Consider the following 24,327-nt stretch of genomic DNA (forward strand, 5'->3'; position numbering starts at 1 on the left):
CGCAACATTTTAATAAATAGTACTAAGTCTTTGATCGAATATTTTTAAAAAGTCGTAAAGTTAAACAATCTACTTTACTTTTTTTTAAACTAGACGTTGTAATGATGTCTATCTTATGAACATATCCTTAGAAACGTTGGTCTACAAACTTTATTTGCACATTATTACATTTGCATACAAAGTTAAATTTCAAACCATATAATATCCTTCTGTTATTTAACATTTTTTCCAATAATATTTTTTTGCTATATGTTTTTGTGTTACGGTGCACTTGAGAGTTGTTAGGATATTATTTTAAATGAAATTCCCGTTGGGCGTTATAATTTAATTATATATTACACCAGAAAAACATGTTTTTGTCCATTGGAGCTTTTAACATATTAATAACAAGTTGTATACAACCAAATAAAAACACAAAATACGCTTTGTCTGAACTGAACAATAAAACTTGGACCCTTTTGTCATTAATCAATATACAAAAATTTAATAAACAATACTCATTTATGGTTATATCAATGGCTCTAGTCTTTTAGAGAGTTTAGTTATTTGTATTCATTGTAAACCTTTTGTTGCAATATGACAGGTTTAGCAAAGTACGTAACAACGGAAAAACTAGTCTATTTTATTACAGCATATAATCAATTGTCACTATGCACGATCTAGCTCAATTTTGTTTTAATTATTCTCCACAATATACATCCGTGAAATTAGGAAAATCTAAGAAACACGAATTTATAATGATCGATCAAAAATATATTTAAATAATAACCACTAATTTATTAGTATTTAATGCATTTTATTAATTTATTTAAATTATGTTAAATACATAAGTTTTCTTTTAAATAGTCTTTAAATATTTTTTTATGAAATGCCAGAAAATTATTTACTTTCTTCGTAGGCTGACTGTCTTATGTAAATAGGATGGCGTCATAAAAATATAATATTATATTACACTATATAATCACATGTATAACGCTAAGAACTAAGAAGCCATATTTTAACCGGAAACCAGTGTATTGTCTAGTTAAATTCATTCTTGTAAACTACTAAAATACATATATTGCAATGTTATTTTACTCGTGTATTTATATTGTGTATACTTATTTTATTATATTATCGCCAGATGTTTTGCATGCAAATCGTATTGTGGTTAGACACGCTAAGACTTTTCAGGTTTCAGTGACGTTATTCACGTGCTAAAATCTCAGATAGCGAAAATTCTAGTTGCAGTTTGGGAAAGCACGAAAATTACTTGGATGAAATATCGTTCGGTTTGTTAGAGCTGTAATAATATACAAAACACAAACGCCCACAGTTTATACTTAAACGCTTTTCATTAAACAATATTTTGACGTATGATGAGGTCCATATGTTTTCATAGAGTTTTTGCTAAATGATATGCTGTTATTTTTATATTGACACTATAGCCCGCTGTGGGTCTAACTTTGCACCACATGCTACTATCCGTCTTTATGATATAGATATTTTTCAAAGCATGGTTTATATATCGTATTAGACCAGATTTCGTTTTGATCATTCAACGCAGATATTTTGACTGTGTCGTTTGGGATTTGATACTTAAATTCTTATTTTTCATTAAAAATTAAAGCTCTTTGTATTGTTAAAGATTATTATATAGCTCTTTAGTTCAGAACATTGAAATATTTTTACAGATTTTGACCTAGTATGTACTAAAAAAAATCATGGTATTATTTACCATCAACATTCGTTTTTCGCTACAAATCTGATACCACCATTCGTTTACCTTAACGAACAATCTAGGGACACGATTACATTGTCAGACGCGGCTAGTGTTATCTCATGTGTATGTGTGTAATTTAGGTGTTAAGCTGAGCCCACAAGTAAGACGGAGAGAGTCCCCGGGTAATTTATCAAGCGGCTTAGCGTGACCTTAACTTAACAATTTTATGGTCGGGTCGCTTTTTATCGCAGTGTACAATCGCACCAAACAGTAGCAAATAGATGACGCCAGGTACAATGGCCTGTTCTGAAGCCTTATCTTACAAGGTTCAAATGCACACAATAAGGCGACGTCGTGCGAATGACCCGTCTCACGTTTGAAAGTGTCCCGGTAAACCGGAATAGCCGCAATAACGCCCCTTTGGGAGGATAGAGTGGGGTTTGAAATTGGGTTAGGCTTGATCTGAAGGAAAATTAGATTATCCGGCATATATGTTATTTCATGTTACTCTCAAAATTTTCACTGGACAAATTGTATATTATATGCCAGAAAGTTATTATTAAATTTTTGTAATGCTATTACCGAATAAATGCATATTTTGTTATGAATTGCGAGAAATATTCGGAAAGTTAGGATGTAATAACTTTACACAACTAGTCGCTGAAACGTTGTTTATAATATGACATAAAAATGTCAGTCCTAAGATTCGTTCATTAAACGTGAAAGGAGAGACTATTGCTGAAATTCGCATTGCTAACTCGTTCCTGTTAATAACAATTCCGTTATAAGCATTCAAGAAGAAAAAATAAAACAAAAACTATATTGGTTGCCATTGATTCGATTTTTTCTAAGCTCTTCAGAATATTTCTCGACACCCTAGTTTTAAAACCAAATCAAACTAGACGAATCTAAATCATGCAGCCAAAATACTTTTTTTTTTTTAAAATCGTTTAAATGTGTAATTTTTTCTTATATGATGATACGCTATATTTTTGTTATAATTTTTCTACCACAGTCATAAAAAATATTAGGACAGTCATAGGAACTCGAATTGGATCACTCTCTAATTAATCTAAAAATATACTCAAAGTTTATTTTTTTTTTTGCTTACTGTATTTTTATTTTTCATTTGCTTAAATTTAAAAAAAAAATTATAACCACAAACTTTTTATTTTGTATTCTTACTTTTTATAAAATGATGCTAATAATTAATTGTAAAAATGAAAATGGTTTTAAACTTGTTACATGTATATTATATATATAATAAGTATGTCTGTAAAATTATTCATAAAATTGAAATAAACGTCACTTAAAAAATTAAAAAATAATCATAAAATAAAATCTATTGATTAAACAAAATAAAATTACCATCCTTATAATTAGGATAATTTTTTTTAAATTTTGTTTATTACATAATTAAATAATACATTTTTATAAACATTTATACTTACATTTAATTGGTTGCTGGTTAATTACCATTATCACAATTTACGATTGATTAGCTAAATTAAGAGGAATTACAAAAATAAGAATAATAAAAAAAAACATTAAATACGTTAAGTTTAGGTCAAAGTACATAAACACCCTTAACAAAAAAAAAGAAATAAAATAATTATAAATATATATTTTTAATATAAAACGCGTGGACCTGCAGCTGTTAATTTAATAGATAAAAAAATATGCGTCAGAGCAAGATGTGCTTTGGCATTTTGTGTTTATATTTAAATTTGAGTTTGTTTTTGTCGTAATCACCGATTCTTGAGATTAACGGGTTAGTATGATCTCGCGGTATATTTTTATAATAATTATTAGTATGGTGGTGAACATGTTCTTTAATAGTTGGAATTAAATATTTATTATGAAGTTTTTTGAGGTTAGTATAAAAAGGTGTATTATAAATTATTTTTATAGCTTTATTTTGAACAACTTGTAGTTTAGAAAAGTTAGTATTACACGTATTACTCCACACTGGGCAGGCGTAAGTCATTGCCGGTCTGATTAATTGCTTATATAATAGAATTTTATTTTTAGTAGTTAGCGCACTTTTTCGATTAAAAATTGGTTTTAACGCCGCAATGGCTGCGAGCCCTTTAGATTTAAGTTCGGTTATATGTTTATTAAATTTAAGCTTGGAGTCCAGGTGAATTCCGAGGTACTTAACGCTCGCCTTCCATTCTATACACTTTCCCTGTTCGCTTATAATAGTCGGGGGCAAAGGTTGTCTTCGAGTTGTAAAAATTATAGCCTCCGTTTTGTCCTGATTTATTTTTATTTTCCACTTTTTGAAATAATTACTTAAGAGAGTTAAGGATTTTTGCAATTTTATTGAAATAGGCTTAAGACCGTAAGAGCTACTCATTATTGCCGTATCATCGGCATACATTGAAAGACAAGTATTTTTTAAAATAGGTATATCATTTGTGTACAAAATGAAAAGGAACGGTCCAAGTAAACTCCCCTGAGGAACACCAGCTGGGATATTACGCGGTATCGATTGTTCATTATTTACTGAAACAACATAACTTCGACGATCAAGGTAGGAGCGTAACAAGTGTAGCAGATAGTTAGGGGTCTTATATTTGTGGAGTTTGTAAATCAACCCATCATACCACACAGTATCAAACGCTTTTTCCACATCTAACATTAAGAGTCCCGTTGATTTTTTCATGTTAAAATTAGCAGAGATGTGCTCTGTTAACCTATTGAGCTGATGAGTCGTAGAGTGGTTTTCGCGGAAGCCAAATTGTTCATTGATAATTTTATTCCCCAAAGATCTCTTTAAACGTGATAAAATTATTTTTTTAAATAGTTTACTGAATGACGGTAATAAGCTTATTGGACGATAATTAATTGCGATAGTGTTATCCTTTCCTGGCTTTCTAATTGGGTGGATCTTTGCGGTTTTCCAAATAACGGGAAAGTACCCGAAAGATAAGCAGGCATAATTAGGATAATAATATTTTTTTATAATATACAGCCTTGGCCATAATAATGGGACACCCCTTAAAATGATGTGTAACTCTTTACAAGTGCATAGTCTGAGCGAAATATTTTAACCGTAATTCCGAGAACTATACAAAGAAATTTGTTGTTTTTAATTGCTCATTCGAGTTTTATAAAAAGATTGCAAGTGAAAATGTTCAATCTCGCTTAAGTGAACTTTATGTTCAGTTGCGTAATTTCGGCCCTTATTTGTCGATATAATATTTTTTTAATAATTTATTAACGGATGGCCTCTGCAAGCGAGGGGCCATTTTTGCGGATGATGAGAAGATAGCTGAACAATGTGGAACTCAAAGGTTGTAAAGCCCGACACAAAACGTGGCTTTCAGAAATAAATAAAACTCAATGGTGACATCTGAAGAATAAGTGAAATTATTCAGGACAGAAAAAAATATTAAGAACTTCATTTATTCAAGCAATATTTGTTTTAAATAATCAAATTTTTTTAATATATTTTTAAATTTTGGGACCTTTGGTGTAATACGCGTGCGTCGAATAGTCGGAGAAGAATATCTAACTGATTGCGTAGTACCCAAAGTCAAATATAATGGCGGAAGCATTATGGCTTGGCGTTTCTTTGCAGCAACAAGGATAGGAAACCTATACATTAACGAGGGTAGTATGAATCGTGACATTTAAATTTCAATGTTGGAATCTACTTTAATGGATTCTAACTGGAAAATATTTCCAAGTACAGACTAAGCTACCATTCCAGTAAGAAAATGCTTCATGCCTAACTTCGCTAAGAAGCGTTTAGTATACCATTCAGAGTCACCAGACCTAAATCTTATTGAGCATTTATAGGCCAAATTAAAAGAAAAGATTGCCCAACACAATTGCAAACCCAAAAGTAAGCTGCGTAAAATTTTTCCGTCCACCCGCAAGTCATTAGTTGACAATATGCCAAAAACAGTTGCAACTGTAATTTTAGCTTAGAGTGAGCCTACTAAATATTAAAAATAACCTTAAAATTAACACTTTAAGCAACCCTAGTCGGTTTTTTATTTATATTTGCACTTTTTTTAAGATATAGCACATTTATTGGGGTTCCCTATAATTATGGCCAAGCCTGTATATAAAATAAAGTAGAAATATTTAATTTATAAAATAGCTTATAAATAAATTTATACTAACAATTGTTTCACAAGCTGTATGATATATATTATTTATTATTCTATAGTCAAATCAATATTGATTCAAGGCATCAAATTAAATTTTATTTAAAAAGTATAATAAAAATGTAATATTTTCACTGTTATCTCGTGACATAGTTCTCGATCTAGTACATATTTCACTATAGTACAAATACTAGTTATTTATAACTCGCAATTTCCATTAAAGCTTGTAGTATAAAAAAAAAATGAAACGGTACAAAAGAGTTTATACGCCGCGGAAGATTTATCGCCGATGAACAACAGATATCGGATTTTAGCGGTTGTATAACAACAAAAAGGCTGTAAGCGCGAGATTAACTTTGTACAAAATAAATAATATCAACGAAAGCTTTATTTTTGTGCGAAACATGCTCAAAGATTAGGCATTGTGTCATTCAGATACGAGAGGAAAAGCCAAAAGTCACTCGGATACCATTTATCTTTAGCAAGTTTTAACGCTGTGAGGATTTATTCATATGAAAAATCTTTCAACAAATAATTAAAGAATAATAACTTTTACATAAAAAAGGATAAAATAAATTGTAAATATTATTTTACAAAGCTGTGTCCTAGTTTTCAAGTGTTTTAAATCATTAGAATTGGATAAAAAAATGTGTTATCTGATATGAATTTTAACAGTCTGTATTCACACAATAAATCTATATTTTAAAATACTACAATTGAGCATTACCCTTAACTAACACAATATCTAAGTTGCGTTGGTGACTTTGGAAAGTTTAAAATCGTAACCGTGTCATGCAAGTAGCTAAAAAGCGTCGTCCCGGATCGATTCACACCGGAACAATTCCAATGCACGTGTCTGATGTTGAGATCTCCAGTTAAAATAACCGAATATCCAAAAGCAAACACAATCGAGATCGTTATAGGTTAATTCACATACTGGTTAACCCTGCTACAATTATTTTTATCTCATTCTTATGCTTAATTTGCATGTTAGTTTAATTTATTTAGAAATATCGCGACTCCTCCACCCGGTCTTGAGAGACAGGCAGAATGTAAATATTTACGTGCGGTTTTAAATATGTTTCGGTGACTACGATAATATATATTTAGTACTCACTAATCAGTAATTCCAGTTCTTCAGTTTAAATCGGATTCCACGGGAATTTCACGTCAATGTGTTGATTCCCCGTTCAGAAGAGGACATCTAAGTATTTAACCATTATCATGGAAATTTCATTTTACTTGCGCACTTGACTCAGATCACATCTTGCAAAGAGCTGCAGTGGACTTAGTATCTGAGGAGAGCTCCCCAAGACATATTTTTTACGTTTTTTCAAACGTTTCATTTGCTTCAGAGCAGGAAATTGGTTTCATTCAAGGTTAAACGTCTGCTTTGAGTGTTCCAGGTTCCAGACTGGCTAGGCGCAACTGGAGCCTTGAGGCGTTACCGAATACTTGGCATCTGAAACATTGGGTAACATACATATTATTTTGTTCGTACCTTTCAATGGTGACCTTTGTGAATGCTTCTTATTGAGATCGAAGTTGTGTTGGTGCTGAATTAGATCAGGTACAGCCTGGAGTCACCCTGCGTCTCAGCCTTGGTCTTTATAGCTGTCACTTTAATAACGCCTAGACCTTATCGCTCTACGGTGGGGATTTCAGGTAATCCCCGTAAAACGGATTTTACCGTTTTTTCCTCGTTTGTGGAAAACGTGTGAAAGACGCGTTGTTCTAGCAGTACTTTCATTAGGGCCGTCCGATTTTCGAGCGATGAGCATTGTACGGAAACGTTACCCTTTTCGGTGTACCTCAGGGTGAAGTTAGCCGACTTGATAATCGACTTAATCAAGTCAGTCGTTTGTATGTGTGCTTCCGTAATCTCCATTATTACGGGAGAGATCCTTGATGGTTTATGTGTTCCAGTCACTTCCGGAAGCTTTTCTAACCGGTAACTAAATTTCTAAATTATACATGAATATTACAATCATTTGCAATGGATAAATTTGGAATTTTATGCACTAATAAAATTAGATGACATATTTTAAATTTTATAAATGATATTTCATTTTATAAACCCTTAGATGCTTTAAAGGTTTGGCTAAATAAAAACACAAATGAAGCAGCGTAATCGAGGGTAGACTGAAGGAGCATTCTGAACGTAGATGAAATGCATCAGGATTTAGAAAAAATCTAATCTGACGATCCTTCATCATTTTCAGAACAGATTTTTTATTATCTTTATTGTAATTAATTCGTTATTATTTATTGCTCTCTAATTTCGTAAATATTATGAATTTTATAAATTGGATGATTTGTATTTTGTACAAGACTTTTGCAATTAAATATTCTCTGAATATCAAGTTGATACACACCTTATTATTGAATTAATATGTATATTCAAAGTTGTTTGACTATTGCTAAATATATAAAAACTATTCAAAGACTTTAATAGCTGTTAAAGAACAGCTATATGATCATTTTACAAACTTTAATTGGTATTTTGGAAAGGTTTCATTTTCAACAAATTGTATTATGTCATATTACTCAAGTTTTACATAAAGTTCATAGCTTGATCTCAATTTAATATTGTGGTTTTCCACGAGCGATAACTCAGTTTAAACGAAAGCTAATCGCATTCGCCGTCAGTCAATCTCGTCTGACATCGAAAATTGCAAATCCGACGTGTACATATAAAATTTATTCCCGATCCCAGCAAAAACTAATTACGGAGTGCCGTTGTGCATTTTGCGCAAAAAGTTTTCTCAAAGGAAATAGTTGAATGAAGAGCTCGTTCGTTCATGTAAATACTAGTATTATATAAGTAGTAGGTGTGCAGCCTGGTCCCGCTTAGCGAAAATAAACTACTAAGTAGCATCGTTAAACGGGGCAGCTCTCGCTCTTCTCGAGCAGTACGCGATTCTTTTTTACTTCCACTCCTACTTGGCTTTCGATACCGTAGTAATAAATTTAACGTTCCGAGAAAAACCGTCAACGTTAACAGTCACGGTTACCGGCGCACAAAAGCCGTTTGAAACTACGCTACGTATCAATTATATGATAAAAAATACCATTCAAGCGATAAACCGATAAACGTGTTAGATAGTGTCAAACCTCATTTCGCACTTAAATCTAAATCGCAATCAGCACAAATTAATTTTGCAATATGTCGCACGCTGACAGGCGAGCTTTGAGCTTTAGTGTGATCATCGCAGGTGTATAATTTGTAGATTAAGTTATCAGTTACGAATTCTAACCAAATGTCTTCATACAAACATATTTATCTGCAACAGAAATTCGGTCTATGTATAATATTCATATTAAATTACAGTAAGATCATTGTGATTATCACGATGATCAAAAATATACATTTTATTATTACAATACAAAAAAAAAAAAAAAAATATTAAAATAAAATTATACGAACCAGACCAGCTCCTCATAGGTGACATTAAATAAATCAATGTAAGCCAGATGGTGACAGCTATAAGCGAGTCGGATAATTCGGACGTCATAGCATCAGAAGAGAATGCGATCGTGATTCTCAAAGACATTCCGGTACCCATTCTTCGATAATAGTTTTATTGAGTAGTTTGAATAAATGCTTAGCGACATACAACTTTTAAAGATTAAAGAATGCTGCGAACCAAAGTGCCATAGAGGACACGAATGACTGACGGATCGTTAAAGTGAAATGCGTTCCTCATAATAAAACCGAGCATCTTGGAAGATTTATCGCAGACGTCGTATACGTGTTACGAAAACCTTCACTTGCTTTCAAAAGTGATTCTGAGTGGTATTTCTCTAGCAAAAGTTTTCCCACTTAGATCGTAGAAATAATCAGTTGCTAACAGTATGGAAAACACTAAAAAAAATGAGTCCGCAACGTAAAAAAATCCATGTAAACAATTTTAAATCATTTGCATGCAGAAAAAAATTGATTTTGTAACTGCCGTATTTATTATTTATTTATTTTAATAATTTATTTAGCTTAATAGCTAATCTTTACATCTAACAAATTTAGTAAACATATATAAAAAATATATAAAAAATACATAACAGAAAGAAAAAATAAAAATATACAATAATAAAGACTTAATATTATAATTTATTTCTATATGTACGAAGGTGTTTTTTTATTCCATTTATGAAACCCGTTATATTTTTGCTGTTTCGGATTTCTCTTGGAAGACTATTATATAAATCAAAACCTCCGTACATAACTCCCCTAGCCGTACTCGTTTTCTTATATTTAATTATCTTTTCTCTATTTCTAGTATTATATTTATGTACATCTTTATTTCTTATTAAATACTTATTAAAATATTCTGGTAACATATTATTTTCTAACTTATATATAAATACTAAAACATTCATACTCAATATTTCTTGAACATTCAACCATTCTAATCTATCAATCATACTTTTACAATTAGTTAATCTATTTTTATTTAAGATTGCTCTCATTGCCCTATTTTGTAATTTTTGCAACATTTGTTTGTCTAATTTATTTAACATATTTAATAGTGTTGCACAATAATTAAAATGGGGCAATATTATACTATTGTAAATTATTTTTTTTGTATTTATACTTAATATATTTCTTAATCTAGATAATAAACCTATTTTTCTACTATTTTTTTTTTAATATGTAATTACAATGTTCTTTAAAATTTAATTTTGTATCAACAATTACTCCTAAATATTTTATATTATCCACTATTTCTATACTAGAGTTATTTATTACTATTTTGGTACTATTATCTAACACATTTTTATAATTAATAAACATACATTTAGTTTTATTCTCATTTAATTTAAGTACATTATTCTTTAACCATATTTCTAATATACTTAATTCATTATTTAAATTATTTACAATTTCTTTAATGTTATCACCTATGCAATACATTAATGTGTCATCCGCAAATAGATGAATTTTACATTTTTTCACGTTATTAACTATATCATTAATATACAAAACAAATAACAATGGTCCCAATTTAGACCCTTGTGGTACTCCATAAGACACTAATTTCTCTTCAGAATATACATTATTTATTTTAACTTTTTGTTTTCTTTTATATAAGTAATTATTAAACCATCTTAAAACTATATCACTTATACCTATACTCTCCAATTTCTTTAACATTATTTTTCTGACTATTGTTTCGAAGGCTCTCTTGAAATCCAAGACTGCTCCAATGATTTTGTTTGTATCCTTAGCCAACAGCCAATCATTTATCACTACTTGTAATGCAGTTTCAGTGGAATGCTTTTCTCTGAATCCCGATTGTTGTTTACATATTATGTTTTGAGAAGTAATAAATTCCTTTAATTGTTTGATTACTACTTCTTCTATTATTTTTTCTATACACGGTAGCATATTGATTGGTCTCATTTCTTCAACTTTTTACTATTTTTTATTTTAGGTATAGGTACAATAGTAGCAATCTTTAAATTTTCAGGCATTTCTCCTAAGGGAAGTGCTTTATTTATTAATAAATAACGTGAAAAGCAGAGGGCCTAGATTGGACCTTTAAGGAACCCCCGAATGCGAAATGTCTTTATACATTAACAACTATCCGCATATTTTTGCTTTGTTACACAGCTTTTCATATTCATGTCAAATAGCAGCTGATTAATTATATTTTTCAGCTTTAAAATTACGTGACTAATGTTGTTTTATATATCTAGAATTTATATTATATTCAAAAATCTAAATAACGCCAAAAAATATAACATTGAATTTTTATAACACTAAACAGTATTGTTGTATAAAATGCTCTTTAAGATTATATAAACTTAGGTTTTGACCGTGTGAATATATCAAGCGGAACATATGTTTTATATGTTTTACTAAAAGATATCGATTTCCATTTATTAAGAGCTTTCGACTAGATTTTGGTATATTATTTTTGATTGAGCCTCAGTTGCTTTCATATCTTTTGTAGCTATTGTAATAAAAAAATACTAATTATACGATTTTTGAGTGTCTTATTGATCACTTGAGATTTTGAGTCAGCAAATATATTAAAAGGCAATCAAAGATCTGCAAATATTTAAACATACATTATAAAATAAGCGCCTCTTTACTCTATTTATTAAAAACTATTTAGTTGATATTTATCGTAGAAAAATAGCAATAAACGCTTTTTGTTAAAATAAAATAGATTTTTTACTAAAAAAACAATTTCAAAATAGTTAAAAATAGACCATAATTTTATACTATGTATCTATATGGATTAGTTACATACGATAGTCTATATTTACCAACCTTGTTTATTAGGTTGAAGCTCAGAGATGCGTATTGAAAGGTCGAAGTGGTAATGGAATATGCAATTAGGTTACAATTTGCATAAGCATGTATGCATTACACATTTACTTGTTTATCTTCAGTTATTTTAACAAGAGTTTAAACAATGAAAGCTCTTAGAAAATAAATGTAAGCGGTGTTGCATACTTATTTTTTATTTGCTTCTTGTAATTTAATTTCCATAATATAATAATAAAAACATATTAGAATCTCTGTTATGAACTAATTTTACGATATACAAATTGTAGCATTTATTTTGCCTCTTTTATTATATAAGCTATTAATAAAAATAAGTATGCCACAGTTTGACTATTTTATTATAAATAAAAAATAAGCTAATATTAAAAACTATTATGGCACCCGTTTCTTCAAGCAAAAAAGAGTTACTAAAATATTGTAATATATTCTTAAATATTTTTATAATGCTCTAAAATATACGTATTGTTTAGGAAAATATGCAGTAAATATGAATAATTGTAATAAATATATAAATAATTTACGTAAAATAAAATATATGTTTTATATTGACAGACTATTTATATTACGCTTTGTTAATATCCTTGAAATTGTACGGTGTGTTTAATATTTAATTTAAGACATTTTCAAGGTTTCTTAATATACTCTTTATATGTTTCACGCTTATATATAATTAATTGAAAATAGAGCAGTTTTAATAACGAGTCATATAAATTCATAAGGCTATTTCATGTATAATATAAAACATCGCTGTGTCTACTATATGTAGATATTTTAAAGCGGGTAATAAATATTAAAATAAGATTTCAATTTACAAGATTTAAAAATTGAAATTTCTTGTATGTACTATTTAAAAAAACTTTTGACTAAATCAAATAGAAAAAAAATATTGCAAATGGCAATGAATTTTGTGGCAAATTTTAGAGTCAGTTTTTTCTTCCTTTCTTTGGAGAAAATATTTACTTATATTTATGATAATGTCCTTAAATAATAAACGAGATCACTTTTTTAAATATCCATTTGGAAAAAAACTACAATTATGTAGTGTCAACTTTTTTAGCAAATTTAGTTGTTATGTTATGCCTACTATTTCATAAAAATAATACTGCCTTATCTTTTCTAAGGTATAATATTTCAATTTTGTTTGTAAGAAACAAAACGTTTATTGAATGTCTGCACTTTTTTGTACAAAAAAATGTGTAAATATTTATTACCCTTTTCACTCACTTTTTAAGTTGACGATAAAATGTTTATAAACGGTTTTGCAAATAATTTGTTTAAATTATTAAAATCATGCTAATTGTATTTGTATTGCAATTTACCATACTAGCTGCGGTACCTCACGCTAGTGAAGGAACGACAACTAGAAAATATAACTTAGGCTATCGTATTTTATGCCACAGCTATAGATTTATTATTCTCAAATATTTTACAATTTCAGTATATTCTTGCTGAATTATATTTTTAATTAAATATAATTAAAGGCTGTTATTTTTTTACTGAATATTCGTAAAACTTAATTATAAATACAAATATAATTATTTGTATTTAAGTGATTCATTTAAATACTAGTATAATTATAAGAGATATACATAGGAGTCAGAATCATGAAAATTATTTAGAATTACACTCGTATAAAATAAATATAGGTGACTTTATTAAATATTGTTCTAAATATGTAGTCTTTAAGTCAAGTTTAATTTTTTTTATTAAAACTTTATGTATATACGTATCGTATATTTTGCAATCAATTTAGAAAATTATATTTAACATTGCATATTATATTAGAAAAAAATAGTAAATGATAAATACGATATTTTTTATACGATTTTATCCATCACGTCCAAATATATCTGAATATATAGCATGCGCATTTCTATCCTAAATTCAATTTCCCAGCGTTCCCAAGAAGCAGAGTGCCCGGCGTGCCTGACCTACGCGCTCAAATTGCGAAATGGCTGGTTTTAACCAGTGAATTCACAAAAGCGCTCCACCCTCCAGAAACCACCCCTAAGGGATTATACTGATACATGGGCGGGTGGGTGGTGACAAGGAGTGCCCGAAAACGCAAATAAAACAATCCTCTTGACTCTTTGTGTACACCGTGTGACTTAACTCAACCGAGGATGACCAAAGTGGACTATGTACATGCCAAGTTCAATCGATACCCTTGATTCGATATTTGCACGACCCTTTGAAATTGGATTTGAATAATGGCGTGTGGTCGGTGTAACTTTACTTTACGCGTGTCTCTAGAAGTCTGTGTTGGTAGGTAGAAAATCGTGTTAGTGTTAACAGTGACTTTGAGGTGAGTAGCGAATCGGTAACATTTATCCACAATGTCAACAATATCACGTAATAAAATACAGAATTTGTTCAATACATGATTTTTATGATATGGTAATACTAAATATTATATAATATATAGAATGGCAAATATAGCAAAAGTGCTTTTTGAATATCTCATGAACCGTTGATGGGTTCTTGCTCCGTTGACATTGATATAAAGAGCTCGAGTGTAAGTTTATTTCGGTGTTTTTATTTTTTTCTAAGGCATTAACGATTCATAAGACACAAACATTTTAAGTACTTTGTTTTTTCGTGCAATTTACATATATTATCTGTATTATATTTTAATGGTATCATATCGAAGCACATAGTACAAGCATTAATCAATTTGTAAATACTGCTTAAAAACATTGCGCAATAAAATAAATGCATACCTACATGTTTCGGGTTCAAAGCTGAGTAATTTGATTTTTGATAGTGGCATACAGGAAAGATCTGTCTAGTATATATTTAATTGCACAAGTAATTATGTTTAAAATATGTAAATTAGGTGTCGTCAGAGTTGAAGATATTGCCTCTAGAAATGCGTGAATATGTGTCGCGGTAAGGCTCTGCTTAAATGAGCAAGTTTCATTCCTTTTATACTTTCCCTTACAAAAGCTTAAGCAAATGTCAAAAAATATTATTTATCTTGATTAGACCATATGATCAAAATCTGTCTCCTTTGTGTTCGCCCTCTAATGAAGAGTGAGTATGTCTCCCGGGTGTACTACTATAAACGAACCCTTTGTGGTCGCTTCTTAATAGCAACGATACTAGATACATTGTCTAGTAGTAACGAATGTTAATAAAAAAATAAGAATGGTGTTTAATGACTTAAAGACTTGTTTAAAATACGCTTAATGATAAATCAAAATATATGAAATTCTCTACATATGGTTAGTAATAATATCTGAATATATAGCAGCGCTGTTGTCATTTTCGCTAAGATCTTATGACGTGTAAAAGTCTATTAGGCCTTAGTCAGAACAACTTTGTACCTCAAGTTAAATAGCAACAACAATTTCTAATCTCACTAAGTGCAAGTTTTTTTACGAAACTTCAGTTAAAATAGATTAATAATTTTTTATAGTGTCATAATGGCTCTATAAATGGGAAATATTTAAAATACTGTCGCAAATTTATAACAGAAAAAGTGAAAATGAATAAATTTATTGTAAATATTTTGTTGCAACATTACAGGCGTTAGACCAATGCGTTACAACAGAGTAGTGCGACTCCAGACTACAGTTAGAGTCTGTAAATCAGCGACTATTTTTAATACATAAAATATAAGCTTTCTAAGATGAGCTGAATTATCTCATTTTACAATGCTTTTTTTTCAGCTATAAATATTTTTTTCAAAAATCCTTCAAAATACAAATATTGTTCTTAAAACATGTTTCAGAATTAGTATTTATATTTATTGAAGAATATGTTTATAGCGCAGCATAAACATAGTGTATATATTTTTTATTTTTTATTAAGTTAAAATTATAAAAAAAGTAGACTGTGCGCTGGGTGCCGCATAGTTCTTGCGAAATTCATGATCTTTGGGAGAATTAGCATAACTTTTTAAGTAATGCGATTTTATACATTATATTAACGGTTGCGTTCAATATATTTAAAAGCTTATGTTATTTTTTTTTGCGAAACTCAATCTGTGGTTCTCAAACTATCGATTTAAATTTGATTTTTATTTAAATTACATACAGTAACATACAATATATTTTTCCTTTTGCGTTTTACTTGACATTTGATAAAATATACAACCATGAATGATCATAGAATAAATAATTAAATCAAAAATAAATACTCAAATATAAATCTTGAGAAATAAAATTATAAATTTTGTCAATGGGACAATGCACTAAAATAAATATACCGTTTATAATAACTGCTAATGAATAACAAGGTTTCATTAAAAAATGTTTGGTTAAAAAGCAGTTTATTCTATAAATATGTTCAGATTTGATTTTAGAAGAAACAAAATTTCCATTGGCTCTCAAGTAAATATATTTGAACATATGTGTATAAATAAATCTAAATACGAATAGTAATATTTTACATCTAAATTTTAATATCGGCGTGTAAATGTAATTTTATGATTATAAAGTAATACCAGAAATAATGAGTTAATATAACAGTAAATATATATAGATTTTAATAAAGATTTTGACTCACCCCATATATGTTATTTTGTCAGTAATACTCCACAGAAATTAGTATTTCACTATAATTATAACGATCATACATTTCGAATACATTTGAAAACTTAATCTGTATTTATAAATATTAATTCACTACACAACCTTCAAATTAAATTTTGTTTTGAATGATAATCTGTACAGTAATGAGCAAAATGTAGGAGACCGTTACATTGTTTACACATACACTATTTTTTATTTAAAAAACAAACTTTGCACATTCTTTTTAGTCATTTAACTGGTTCTGTCATAAATTACCGGAAAGTCTCTTTGTTAATGAATAGCGAAAACTGCTTGATGCTGAAGGATGATCATTATTTGATTCTCCTTCTGTTTTCAACAATATATCTGCACTATCTATTCAAGCTGATGCAACACTAAATATGAATCCGTTACATTTTATTAAATTATTAGGGCTCAGATTTAAAAAAAACAAATGCAATAAACAAAACGCTATTGAATAAATACAATGCAGCTTTTGTTGTATGTTTTTTTGTTTCCCTAGAAACCGTATAATATTAAATATTATATATAGTCTCAAATATTTTGACTGAAATATAGTTGCTCTCAAAGTTCCACAAATTCGAACTATTTTATAATTAGGCTGTTTGCAATTTTTACAATATTATAAAAATTATCCACAGGTGATACAATTTACTTACGTATTTTTTTATCAATTACATGATTGTATTTTCGAATGATATTCCTGTTCCAGAATAGAGTTTGAAACTGAAAATGTATCCAGTTGCAGATTCTCAAACCATCCTCTTGCTTGGCATATTAACTTTGAAAAAAAATCTTCCTCGTCAAGGGATCATTACTTCATCAAATGACAATTGCTGTTGGGGCATGTATACATTTTGGTCTTTTCTCAAAAAATAATCTGCAATATTTTATATTTTATAAAGGCGTGAAGCGTTATCCGAAAAGTATATAAATAAAATCGGCTCATTGTTTTAGAAAATATGTGTCATGCGTATTTAGATACGCCAAATGGCGTCAGCGGTTGATAACAGTTGGCTCCTATGTGATGCCTTGTGGTGTGAATTTTTAAGAGGTGACAGTTTAATTTATGTTAAATAAATTAAGAAGTCATATAATAAACTGTAAATTTATTTTTAAAATATATATTAGTGTATAAAATATATTTTTAAAAAATATATAAAATCTGTTTTTATTTTGTATAAATATAAACTTTTTTATTCTAAAATATTACATAAAAAATAATATGTCATTGTTAAATACTTTTTTCTCAAATTGGCTGAATTTTATCTGTTGACACTCCGACACGACATCTTACAAATGACGCAATTTCAAAAACCCACCGTTAATATTGTTAATTATATTTATACAACTATATATGTATACATTACTTGAACATAAAGATTAATTCTTTAAAAAGTCCTCTGAAATATTATACATACATATTATGTTTCTTAAATTTCAATATAAAAAGAATGTATAACATTAATTATGCTGCTAATTTGCAAGTGATAATTCAAATAATAAAGACTGGCATAATTAAACAGACATTTATTCAGAATTTATGCATAATTAGACTATAATTTATTCTAAATACTGTTTTTAGTTGGCGCGATAAGAAATCACCCTAATAATTTATAGCCAGGCTAACCACGACGCTCGTATTATTGGTAATTGCTATATAAATTATTATATTTAAGTCCGATTTTCTATTTTTGCACGTAGTGCGTATTTATAAAAATAGTAATTTATTTAGATGCATAAACAACGATTATAGTTATCACGTGTCACACAGTATTAGGCACGCAAGAAATTTCCGTATATTTAAAATTCTATTGCGACTGTGCCTGCAGCCGTCAGGCACGAATGTCCGACATGTAAATATTAAACCGTTTTTATGCCATAAATACGTTACCGTTAAATTGATATGTGAAATTTTATGTATATTTAAACATACATGGCCGCGTGGAAAGATACCGTTTGTATCGTGTACCCGACTGATAATCAAATCTTGCGACCTTCGACGTGAAAATCAATTTCAGAGCGTAAATCGATTCTAGGTCACGTGAAGGAAAACATTAAAAAATATGACACGAATGTGTAGGTACATATAAAAAAAATTATGGATATAGATGGATACACGTGTAAGTGGCGTAAAACAATCTACGTACTTGTTGTACTGTAGCAAAAAATACATTTTAAATCAAGTCAATCAAATCCATCTACAATTAATGGTTCTTTATCAAATATTCGTAGTAAATTATTTCTATCATGATTAATCACTTATTGCGATTAAATTTCGCTAATTACTAGAATATACATTTTTTTTAAATAAATAAAGCATTGCTCTTGAGTCGGTTGATAATATTTTTAATTAGTAATAATACATTATAAAAAGCTAGAAGTTTAAAAATATATTTTATACCCTAATATGCATGTATTTTTTGTTTTTTAAATATTTTTTTAGATGTGGGCGGAAGACGAGAAATTAAAACCTGCTCTCTTGGAATTCTATAAGGTGCTATATTGTGCATTCGATCAATACTTTACTCAAAACCCCTCTTGAGTATTTGACGTGACATATCCTAAATTATGTTTGGTTAAGTTCATTTTATTGCTAAAAAGCAAGCACATTTTCCATATGTTATGGAAGAGATCGGTTTATTCGTCTTCTTTGAGACATTTTGGTCATTAAGAGCGAGCGATAAGTGTTAGACGATTTACTTCTCATTGCAATTATTACAAAAGTTGCCAAAAACAAACTAATAATGATCCCAAATTGATCTGTAATTCATTTACACTTAACTCGCTGCTCTAGTTTGATGGAAAAACTTTGAACGGCTTACAAAATATTGTTGCGCTTTGTTGCTAAAAATCTTTTTCGCCTTCCATTAAGTCGCATTTTTCTTCTACTTTCACTTCAGTACTTACCATCTAAGAAACTGAGTGCTCAGATCTTAAATACGGCTTTATGAAGTTGAAGACGGTGCGTTCTTCTGGGCCTGGTTAGGTATCCGATTCAATTTTTAAGGATTGTGAAGTAAGTCTCGCTGCTCCTCTCAAATATATTTTTTATATAATTTTTAAGACTTTATTATTTCCTGATATTTGAACGTGTTCAAAAGTCACACTCAATTGAAATTAATTGACTAGTGGTGCCCTGGCCTCTGGTTTTAAATATGTGGTCAGAAAGAAGCCATAAAACTAAATTCAGTGCATTATCTGCAAAAATTATAAAAAATAATTTTTGGTTTATCAGAAAATGTGAGAGAAGAAGTTATTTATATAAAAAGTAAATATTTTGCTTTTCAGATTAATGAGTATTTATTCGCTACAGAAGTTTGTTTGTTTTTTTTCTTCTCTCAAGTTGCGATCTCGTGGAATTGATGTCTACAATACGTTATTGAATTCTTTAATAATTTTAATTTAAAGTGGAAGGACTGCATTGCTGTATATGTTAATGGAGCTTCAGCTATGTTGAGTCATGTTAATGGATTTTCGGCTTTGGCGAGAGAGAATAACCAAAAATTTGAAGCAAATCACTGTATGATTCATCGCCAGGCATTGCTTGTGTAACATTTGGAACCTTCAATGGAAGTCGTCATGCATGATGTTATCAAGGCTCTCAATGTTGTGAAAGGACATGCATTAAACACGCGATGAGGTTGCATATACAGACCTACTAAATCATACATAAGTGAGGTGGCTTTCGCGTGGAAACGTTCTGAACCGAGTGTGGATTCTCAAAACTGAACTTGAAAATTTCATGATTGAACAAAAAAATGTTCTCGCAATAAGCTTACAAACACTTTGTGAGTTGCACGTCTTGCATATTCAGCGTTTATTGAAGAAAATTAAAGAAAAAATTAAAAGTTAAAAAACAATAATATAATTTCAAACAGAGAAATGATTTTGAAAATTTTGCTTGTTGACGTAGCCATTCAATCAAAAATGAGCCTCATCTCTGAACAAAATTTTGTGGTGAAAATGAGGATCAAGTACAATCTTGTTTTTGGCCCATTTACTGAAAGTACGACGCACACATTGGTCAAGCGGCTTCAATTCTTGCACGAGCTGGATTTTGTAAGCCAAGATCTATTGCAAAATCTTGCATAAAGTAGATGAGCACAGCTTAAATTTCTGTGCACGATAGCGAATCAACTCATTCGAGTCCTCCTCAATACTACGCTCCACAGCAGAAACAACTTCTTTGGTACGCACTTTACGACGTCTATGCGGATGCGTATTATCAATTAGAGTATGCGTGGTGCGAAAAAGATCAATGTTTATTCGAATTACTTGCTCGGATAGACGTTTGTCATAGCGCACGATTTTAGAAATATAATATAATATTTATTTTTATATATAATATTTCGAATTTTAAAAGTTTATATATTAATCCGTAATGCCATATTGTATCAAATGCCTTTTCTATATCTAGCAAAAGAGGATCAAGGCTTTTTTCATATTAAAATTGGTTAGATATATGCCCTGTCAGTCTATTAAATAATGATGTTTACGGATAAGCATACAAAATGAAGGTTAAGTGTCAGCGTCTGAGAACGTTCCTCTTGCACGAGACATCCAGCTTCTCAACGAGCTTGTCAAACACAAAGATGTTTTCTGCGATAGCTACGAGGAGCTAGAAAAAAATATTTTAGGCATGTCGTTCAAAAAGTTTATATTAGACATCGTTATTTTAGTATTTTGATATGATTATCCATAGTCGCTGTTTTAGTATATATGTACGTAGTTTAAAACAAATCGGGAGTCCTAGACTCTATGAGAGAAATTCTAATACACACAGCCTCCTCAGGCGTACTGTTTTTCACTTGTCGTCATGATTGCTTGTTGCAATGAAGTGTCTCATATCTTAATAATAGATCAAACGCACGGGACGCACCCCGGGGTGCGACTGTGTCACATTCGTTTCTTTGGAAACGCCCTGTGCCGCGCGTGCCTATGTCGAAGCGAGACGAAAAACTACGTCCATCCCTCTCCACGGCAGTGAGGTTGCGGCGGGGCGGGAGGGCGGAGTGTTCCCTCCTTGACAGCAGTCGACTCTGGGCCGCCGGGGAGGGCGGTCGACCGCTCCCGCACCCCGCTCCGCCCCCCGGCACCATGCACCGGCACCCATCTGGACGCGAACATAAATGGTGATAAGTCGAATCAATCCTAGTGCTGGTCGGGTGATCCGAAATCGGCGGAAGAACCGAGAAGATCCGAGTCGCCGGTTGGGCCCTACGCCCCCTCGGATTTTCGCGTCCGGGACACATGCCACGTTAACGTTTTTCCTCGTGATATGTGTGCGATCTTTTTTATTCGTGGGGTTAACTCGCTTCTGGGTAGTATGGTTAGGGTAACCGAAATAGAACCTCGCGGGTACCTGTGGAGCCTGGCGCACGGGTGCACATTCGATCCGGTCGTTTCGCTGAAAATTCGGGCTATTCGGGCTATAGACGACGCGAATTTACGTTATGGGGCTACTTTTAAACGCGCCGTTGTAGTAAAAAATAACACGAGCAAATTTCTATTAATCCATATTTTTATTTAATATCTAAAATATTTCAAATCTTCCAATCCACTTTCTTATGTACGTAGATCATGTCTTGTTAAAAAAATTTAGCATATGCAAAATGTTTATCTTAAAAGATATAACTAGTAATCTTACAAAATTGCTATCAAACAATGCATTTAATTATTTCTTATTGCAACTCTCGAATTGAATAATAAAAAAAAAGAATAAATGAATGTTTTATATATTCAAACATCAGATTAAATATAATAAATAATTAGCTAGGCACGTTGATGTATACGTAACTATGTACATATGTATTTCGTATGATATTTATAATTTGACTAATTTCATATAACAGATATAATATATATATCATATATATATGTTAAATATAACCCTCTTATTTATATTAAGGTGTCACATTTTTAAGGGTTAGATGAATTACTATGTAACAGTAGCAGTTAAGTATATCTTAATTGTGAAAATTATTGAACGGTCATTTTCAAAAGCAATTTTTATTAATTCTTTTATTTATGAATGTTTTATAAAATAGTTTTTTTAAAGATGTGAGATTTTAATAATATATAAATATTAGAACCATTGGAGTGTCTTTGTAAAGTATTTTTTACGCTGAATACAATTAGCCAATTTGCAGTTAAGACTATTAATTTAATAAATCACAACTTTAGTAAAATTACACTATAGTAACACAAATAATACGTTGTTTAAGAAAGCCTAGTAATTTTTCAGGCTTAATAATTTTTTTAGGATATTAAACAGTTTTTTATAGTGAATTTAGTACTTTCAGACCCTATTTAAATATTAGTACAACAGTATTTAAACCAAATATTAAAAATTTTAATAGTACCTATATTTATTTTTATTTAGATTAATATGTAAAAACATTTATATAGTATTTTTTATAGGCTCGTGTTAATCTATAATATGATTTTGATTAGACTGTCTTTTAAAATATTAAAAAATAGATTTAAAAATATCAAAAATTCGTTAAAACAATCCTAGTCAAAAATGTAAAAAGTCCATAATTGATATTAAAAATACTAAAAATAAAATAAAAGCTGTCTATACATACATCTACCTGATTATTGCTCCTATTACCAGAACGATTTTTTTAATTTATTATATTCATATTGCATAGTATTAGTTATTAATAATACAATAAATACATGACAAAAACATGTAATATCATATATAATAAAGGCGCTAGTAAAAATCAAATCCTAATGAGCAATTATTTATTTTAATAAACGCTAATAAAATCTTATCTTCATATCAAAAAACGAAATTTTATGTTTAGGGACAATATTTATTTGTATAATATAGTTATATTTAATTTTACAATTTTATTTACTTTATAATGTAGAAATATAAATAAGTTATATTTAAATAAATGTGATCCTTGATGCTTTATTTAATTTTTATAGTGATTTTGAATATGCTAGTAAATTGCAGTTCAATTAAAAAATATGTTTGTCTATTTATAAAGTAGAACTTTCCGTTTAGAAATAATATTTTTTTCTATTTTTTATAGATGAATTTAAAAAATAAATGGTACTGTTCTTATAAACGCTCCTAATAATTAAAATACTAAAAAATCTAATTATAGTATGTAACTTTCTGCTTAGCAATAATATTTTTTTCTTTAATGTGTCATAAATGTCTGTAGAAAAATATATAGTATAAAAACATATATTTCATTTAAAATATGTTAATTTTTATAAGCATTTATATCAAAAATAATATTTTATTTATTTAGTAATAATTTATTTATTGAATATACTAAGAGTAAAGTATATATCAGTCAGATTAAAAAACATATTTTTCTTTATATTTAATTTGCTTATTAATTATTTTAAGGATAAGTGATATTTTAATATTTTTGTATGTTAGATATGACGTAACATAAAAAGTCATAAAAATCATTGATTCAAAAATCGAAAACTCAATAAATTATTATTGATATATATTTATGGATAATCAACTTGGCAACGATAACATTATTATCGTGTGATCGATTCAATACGTAAATAATTTAAATATAGATAACGTATAATACATATGTACATACGCACGTAAATAATTTATTATTTCAATACATTCTATACATATGTTCCTTAATTATAACATCTATATAGTTTGAAGCTTTCTAAAAAGTT

At 29.5% G+C, this 24,327-nt stretch overlaps 1 protein-coding gene across 10 annotated transcripts in view; it reads left to right on the top strand.

Annotated features, from left to right (window-relative positions):
- The window catches only part of SK (small conductance calcium-activated potassium channel), a 378,167-nt gene that overhangs the window by 108,034 nt on the left and 245,806 nt on the right, over nucleotides 1-24,327 (top strand). The window contains exon 1 of one of the 10 annotated variants that reach the window (XM_088181665.1): nucleotides 21,688-21,788. The exons of the other annotated variants lie outside the window; for them this stretch is intronic. The gene's annotated coding sequence lies outside the window, so the exon portion shown is untranslated. Of the gene's footprint in view, nucleotides 1-21,687; nucleotides 21,789-24,327 lie in introns of those variants that run through there. 10 annotated transcript variants of the gene reach the window in all.

The sequence above is a fragment of the Plectrocnemia conspersa genome, unplaced genomic scaffold, assembly GCF_051122295.1.
Source record: "Plectrocnemia conspersa isolate PC_06_02 unplaced genomic scaffold, ASM5112229v1 ptg000002l, whole genome shotgun sequence".
Lineage (NCBI taxonomy): Eukaryota > Metazoa > Arthropoda > Insecta > Trichoptera > Polycentropodidae > Plectrocnemia > Plectrocnemia conspersa.